The sequence below is a fragment of the Colius striatus genome, chromosome 8 (genome assembly GCF_028858725.1).
Source record: "Colius striatus isolate bColStr4 chromosome 8, bColStr4.1.hap1, whole genome shotgun sequence".
Classification (NCBI taxonomy): domain Eukaryota; kingdom Metazoa; phylum Chordata; class Aves; order Coliiformes; family Coliidae; genus Colius; species Colius striatus.
Genome location: NC_084766.1, coordinates 33,428,453 through 33,436,271, shown reverse-complemented (window position 1 = coordinate 33,436,271; position 7,819 = coordinate 33,428,453).

The following is a 7,819-nucleotide window of genomic DNA, read 5'->3' as shown; positions in this document are numbered from 1 at the left end:
AAAAAATCACAAGGAAGTCTGCATTTTTGTTATGCTTACCCAGTCTGAAAGGAATAAACCAAATCACCAGTCAGTAGCTAGATGAATTGCAGGTTTCTTTAAGATTTCATAGGCTTCACTTGAAATCTGGGGTTTCTACGTAATTCTAGGTGTTTGAGATACGACTGTGTTCTGGGTGCATGCTGGTATGTAAGCAGTACGTTCTTTAGGCACTACTGAAGATTTAGATGATGTGAGTACATTGCCACATAAATGCCCACAGAAATGGGTGTAAGATTTAAGGCAGGTCTCAGTGTGTAGATCACCTTAAAACTGGTTATTTAATATGCCTGCTGTAGAGCTGGGCCGTACCTGACCTGTATTTCAGGGTGAGGGATATGGTATACTTTCTCATTTAAGTCTTTTGCCACTGATTTTTATACAGCTTTTCTTGATGATACTTCTTTGCAGACGGCTCAAGACATGAGAGTCTCCAGTGTCCTTTAATATTTCTTCAGCACTGCAAGGAATAGTAGTAATTTGGCTTGCTTTTTACTCAGTAGCACTCATAAATGCATCACTGACCATTTTTTGGCACCAAAGAGCCTCTTGCACCATACTGCTTTTCTGAGTGACTGTTAAACTGTTGTAATTCCTCTAACTCCAGAAATCGACCACTAGCTAACCCCTTACCACTAGGATTTGGATCTCAGAAAGTGCTGATTTATCATGACTTAAGTTGATGCGTGCAACCTGAAGCAAGGTTGTAACCTGCATTTGCAGAAAATGTTCAATAAAAGTGAAACATGATAAAGGGCTTATCCTGTATTGTCATCTGTCTAAACGTTGTCCCTCTGCTGTAAAACCGACAACAGGCGTACAAGGCTGAACGTGTAAACTATGCACTTGCAATCATGTAAAAGATGTTTTATTTACCAAGTTTTCGTACCAAACCATTTTGTATTTTGCAGGGTTGCAGTAGTAAGGCTGTAAATCTGAGGTGACTTGCAGCTTTTCATCAGTCCTGCCTCCTTGTGTATATTTAACTGTTTTCAGACATATTTTTCCTGTCGAACCTTCTTCCTTACTAAAACGACTTCATGAGACAACTATTCACTGTATCAGAAGCATTTCCTTCATTTTGCTCAGCCCCCCAAAAGATTCTTCACAGTGAATAAGGCCTAAGCAGAAAACTGGGGATTTGTTTGTCTTGTTTGTACACAAGGAAGCAGACTTAAACTGTGCAGGCATGATTAGTGTCTGATACTTCTTAAATTATCTGACTGTTTTTGAACAAGGGCACGAGTCTTTGTTTTAATCACGTGGACTGTTTCCTGGTCAGCAATAAAAGATTTTGTTGCACTGTTCTTACATTGCAAGATACAGGCAATCTTTTATTCAGTGTACTTGAAAAAAAAATGGATGGAGTTTGTGAAGAGCTGCCTTGTTCCAACTTGAATCTTCATGTGTAGATAACAGTTTGGGATCTGGACAATTGCTGCAATAGCAAAAGGGAGTTGTTTTTTTGAAACTTGGATGAGAATTTATGTGTTCTGATCATATATGGTGCCTGTCCAACATTGGTAAATTTAAGGGTTTCGCTCTAATAACATTGCTGTTGATAAAAAGCCAACTTCAAGGCAGTAGCTGCTGGGAAGGTGTTTGCTGTGTTTTGTTTCAGCCAGCTTTTGTGAATCCAGCTGCTTGTTTAAAAAAACATAATTAAACAGGTATTTGTTTTTCAGTATCTCATGGATAAAATCCCCCCTCCCCCCCTTTACTATCTCTTCAAATCAGAGACAATGTTGAAGTGTTTACTGTTTCATTTGCAAAAGAAACAGGACTTTATGTCAGTGCGTGAACGCTGATTGTGTCGTGGTTCTGGGGATGTGTGCCCGTCGGGATCGTGGCTGTGAGTGACATGCTCTGCTCACTGACATTTGAAGGGCAGTGACTCAGCTAATTTGACATCAGTCATAAGTATTTGAATACAAGTTATTCTTGCTTAAATACACTCATACTTTGATGAAAGCTGATCTGAATCTTCTCAGTTATTAAAGTATTGCTGATACACTGTGGGGAAAAACATTGCTTTACCTCGTGTCTTAGTAATCAAGATGTCAATAAGATGCAGAGACAGTCTTTTTTGGCTTAGGACAAAAACATGTCACGGAGCTGTCAGGGAATTCCATGTAAGCTGGCTTGAAAACAAGAGATCGGTTTCTATTCTTTGCATGAACCCAGGTTCTTGTTGCTCCCAGATACTCAACAGCTGTCATTCCCAGCTGCTTTCAGGGAAGGGAGGAGGAGGAATGGAAAAGATGGTGGGACCGGGTGGGACATGTGCCAGGCTTGTGTGCACGATGTGGCAGCATCAGAGCCAAGTCGGCCTGTCAAACACCCAGAAGAGGGTGACAGGGTTACGCAGATAGCACGGCAGTATCTGAAAGACTGGGACTGTTCAGACTCAAACGTGCTTTATCTCCGTGTTTAAAATCATGGTGCTTCAAAATTACTAAAATAGAAAACTCGTAACCTTTGCTTTTTGGTTCCTGAATAATAGATTCACATTCAACAGCCAAGCTGCAATACTGAAGCTGACTAAACAAAGAAAGAAAACTTAAAGGAGCAACTTGAGTTATGCCTCTGAATCTGTAAAGTTTTGCTTAACTGAGACCTCCTGGCTTGGCATTGAGTCCCTTGCCTGTACTGACAGCTGCTTGTCAAATGTCTTCCCATTCTGTAAATGCATCATTTCTGGAGCAGGGGTGAGTAGGAATTGAACAGGAATCACAACTCCACCAAATGAAATTATGCTTCCATTTTCTAGATGGAAATGGACTTGCTAGGGCCAGCTCTGCCAAAGGTTGAGTATCACAGGTGATGATGAAAAGACACCTGTCTCCATCTGAGTAGCATGTTCTTTGACCCTAATAAAAGGAGAATTCTTACTGGGATGCTGTTTTATGAAACGTGTTCTTTGTGGTTTCTTTGGTCTTTTTAATGAAGCAAATGTTTTCCATTCCACAAATGATTTGTTACCTTTAATGTTGAATTACCAGGCCCAGTGGGAAAGACCACCTGGTACAATTTAAGCCATGGTTAAAATCTTCCAACTTGGGTACTGACTCTGGGGAAAATATCACTCTTAGTTGTTAAAAGGACCGTTTAATTTTGCAGTAAGTCTTTATAGAAACATTTCTCCTTGAGTTTCATTGCACCTGAGACCACAAGGAGGCTGCATGAATACACTTTAGACCATAGAGATCCACCTCCTGGAGCTGCTGTTAGCTACAGCTGCCCTACGGAATCACTGTTGCACAGTTGAATGCTGGAAACATTTCTGCCTTGCTGCTTGCTTTAAGTGCAAACCTTGTGTTCTGTAAGGAACAAATCTGTGCTGTGGATTTGTAAATATTCAGAAAAGGGTGAGGTACAACGATATTTTTGAACTCTTGCTGTCTTAGTATGAATTAGGGCTTCTTTCATTTACCAGTATATGCCATGAGTTTGTAGGAGAAGTTTTGGTTGTATTTGTGATTGATTGTCTAAAAACATGGATCATTTCAGACTTCAAGGAAAAGCAAATGTGAATGTTTCTGGGATACTGTTCCTAAATGAACCTTGCCTGCTACTTAGATTTCTATACTTCTTGGGATAAGGATGCAGAAGTCCATGAAATGTCTCTCAAGTCACTTCAAAGGGACATTTTCAGAAGTGAGCAAATCAAACTTGCAGTATATATTTAACAAGACCTTGTTCTGAAAGTGTAACAGCTGTTCATATGTATTGCTAATATGTTTTGACATGATCAATACCAGGGGTCAGAGGACCAACATACATTGCTGAATGTCTGTTGCATTTTGAAGATTTCAGGCTGCTATACAGGTGACACTGTGTTCACATTGACCTCTGAAAGCATTCCTCCTACCATCATCTTGCCTTATGGTCTTTTAAGAAACACTATAGATCCTGTCCTCCAAGATGTATGCATGGAAAGCTGCCAAGGTATGCAACAAATACGTTTGAATCAATACAATTTACAGGGTCACGGCATCTAGCAACGAGTGTCTGACAAGCTGCATAGGCCAGAAACCTGAACTCATTGAAATGCTTCTGCAGCAAAATCCTACTGGAAGGTGTTGCCAGAGCCTTTTCTGTGTGTATGACTGCTACATTAAGATTCAGTCTCATTAGAAGGATCCATTCCTTCACAGCTGTTTTCATTGTACAAAATACCTAGGGATATTGAAATTGTGGGTTGTGATCAGTTATTGTTAAGGCTCTCCTTCATTTTTTGCACCTTATTTTGCTGTGTTTCTCACTTTGTGTATGTTTCTAGTCAACAGACTTGTACTTGCTTCTCATGCACAAGGAGACAATCTGTTGCATTTGCCTCTGATTCTTAGCAGAAACGCAGGCTGACCTCAGGTATCATTTTTAACGTTCCCCTGTATTGCAGTCTTCCATTTCTGTACCCTACATATGAGTTAATATTTACAGATGGATGTTGACAGCATGTTAAGTACCTTTTTTTGTGTATCTTCAGGTTCATACCAGGCTGGATATAACTCATAAACCCAGACTTCTTTACTGTGCCCCACATCAATCCTAACTACACATAGTGCAGAGGGACTCAGAAAGCTTCTGAGGTTTTAGTGATGATCTTGTGATTTCTAGTTCAATATATGAATATCATTTTACCAAGTCAATTTTTTATTGATGTAAAATTGGTTACTGAAAACGATATTTCTTCATCTCAGGCTTTAATTCATGGTCCTCTTTTAATTTCTCAAAACTGTTTTTAAATGCTGCAAGTACCTTGGAGGGTAAAAATGCAAAGTTGCTTGTTTTTTTCCAATTTAAAGGCAATATAAAAGGAAGATACAATTGTACACCTCAGTCCTTTCTTCTTTATAGAACAAAGCTGAAGAAGCTCTTCAGCTTACATAAGCAGTAAGGTTTTTATCAAACTGAAGTATCCATCTAATATAAACCCAATGAAACAATTTTACTACTTCACTGTCAGATGCAAATAAGAAAACAAAACTTAGTTTCTTAAAAAATCACCCACTTAAATTGCAAGCTTCGAAACACTTGGTCTTGTGGGGTTTTTTCCCTCAGTGCAATTCATGAAGAGCTCTAGGTATAACTAATGCAAGGTAGGAGTACTACTGGAGTTACTTGGCCCGTAATTCAGTTTCTGCATGTTTAAATGCTGCTGCTGGAGTTCTGTATTTTGGCATGCATTAAGCTGCTGGAGTTGGATATGTTGAGGAATGTTGTGCAAGATTAGGGATAAAAGTTGACCCAGTGAACCTCCTTATAGTAGGAAGTATTACAAAGGAGTGAGTCAGAGCTTTCTCGGAGTTCAAAGTCATAACTGGACAAATCTCTCTTGAGATTTTTTTTTTCAGGCAAACCTGAAATTGAATACAGTTTTCTACCAGAATTCTCTTCAAAGGTGTTTTATGCTGTGTACTTTATAACAAGGTTGTGTTTGTATTTTCTCTGTATGTATCTTATTAAAAGATAAAAAGCATGTTTTGTTATCTGCTCGTCTTTTGACTCTGGTATTTGTGAATCTTCAGACAGTAAATGCATTTACCTAAGACTTAGAAAACTCAATTTGAAACAAATGTCTTGCTGGTTTAAGGTTAATATAACTAAAAAGTGACTCTTGGCTTTTAACTGGAAAAAACCAAAATAGCAGATCTGAACAGCAAATGATGTTGTGTTGTCCAACAGGAGTAGGCTTAACCACACTAGTGTGTTCTGGCAGTGAGCCTGTCCCTGATTCCATGTTTAACCCGTGAAACCATAGGAACTAAAACACTGAGGTGTTTTTTCAAAGTAGATCTGAGTCCCTGTAGATTGATGATCCTCAGTGTGCATTTCAGCATTGGCCAGCTTGGAAGCAGGAGGAACAGCTTCAACACGTGTTTGCCGACCCATCGTGAACGCTACAGTGGATGGTGAAGTCCGAAAGCGGGTGGTATGTATGGAACCAACCTATGGGGCTCTGAACAGACTCTGATTTCTGTGCAACCGCTCCTGTGGATTCAAATGCCTCGTGTTTGGTGGCCAGAACACAGTTTGCTGAGTGGCATCAAGTCTTTATTTCCTACCATTGCCTATGATGTCATACTTGGGCAAAATGATGAACTGTTAACCACATTCAGAAAGTCCTTTGAAAGCTGCAAAATTGCAGCAGTATTCAGTTTTGCTTACTGAATCTCTTACAGAAGTGAGCATGAAGTTAAGTGGAAACAAATTTTCTTGTAAAACAAGGCAGTTAAAAGCATTTGCTTGAGAGATTTTTGAGGACTCTTGACCACATTGTCCTTTGTCTTTTCAGCTTTTCCATGTGTGAATCTGGCCTGTAACGTGTGTGGAAACAGGCAGTGCCTGTTCTCAGAGTGCTTTGGGCAGAACAACACAAGGCTAAAATTAGATTCTAAAGGTTTGTGGGGTTGGGTTTTTTTTGTGTAGCCAAGGGGAGTTTCCTATTTTGAAGGCCTCTCCTCATTGTTAACGTTTCAGGTTTTAAAGTCTTATGTAAATAAGAAGTACCTCTAGTGAGATCAGTTGTGTTTGTTGATGAAAATGAAATCAAGGCTTTAGATGGTGAGTCAGGTTTCTCGTAGACTGTTGATGAGAGTCTTTCATCTGTAATTTGGCATTGAGATGAGCTGCACATTTTGTGTGTTGTCTCTGATGTTACTCATACTTCAGTGTGGTCCAGAGTAGATTAGTGCAATGGCAGCAGCAAAGTGCAAGTGCCTACATATTTTTTTGAAACCAGCTATTTAACTTTATGTCCCCCAGTTAATCCTTAGGATGCAAGTAAACTTTTTAAATAGAATCATCTGCTATCTTTTCCTGGAATCACAGATTTATCAAGTGAGTTTTCTGCCTTTTTTGGGTGTCTTGCACGTTCTCATTTTCTCTCCTCCCCGCCCCTGCCTGTTCCTACCAGTGTCAATGGAAAACTCGCTGAACTTTACCCAAATTGTCAAACCTGCCCTTGTTTAAGACCATGAGCACTCCCAAGGTTTGCTGCCATACAATGTGCTAACAAGCTAGGCACGTGCAGGATGGAGCAAGAGCTACAAGGCTCACGAAAGCTTTTGTGTTCAGTTTTAAGTGTACTGTTTGGTCATTATTGCCTGGTGTTGAAAGCAGGAATAAAAGCTGAACATAAAATATGATCAGATGTAACTGTGATAGCTTGGTAAGTACACAGTGCATCTTCTGTTACCTGGCATGGCCTGCACTCTGGGGAGTGTGACAGCCAAAGGTTGTTAAAACAGAGCTGGGGGTGGTATTACTTTAAAAATTAAGAGAGGCTTTACCCTGAGAAATTAAGGAAAAGCTGGTACAAAAGTTGGTGATGCAGGGTCTGGAAATGAATATACAGTGGACACTGGCACAGTAACAGAAGTCAGAATTATGGTTGCATGTGGCTGTATACAGGTAATGCAGCTTTCTTGGGGAAACGGACAGATCCCCAGCAAATGAACCCCACCTGTCTATCTCCACCAAATTCACCTGGAAGGAAGATCCCCTCCTGTTCTTGTGTCTCTTGAAACACTGAGTCTTAAACAAGATAAAACATACTGCTCTTAACAAAGCTGTGTTCCTGTTTCTTACACACTCCCACCTCCAAATCCATGCAGTTAACTCTTAAAACTACTCTGGCAACATCTTGTCAGTACGTTAGCTTGAAGGTCGTGTAGTTGTCCTAGAAGGAATAGTTTTTAACATCTAAAATCAAAAGCCTTGGGCTTTGTGACCTGATTCTATCAGAAAGAGAAAACCTGGTGCTATCTGTACTGCT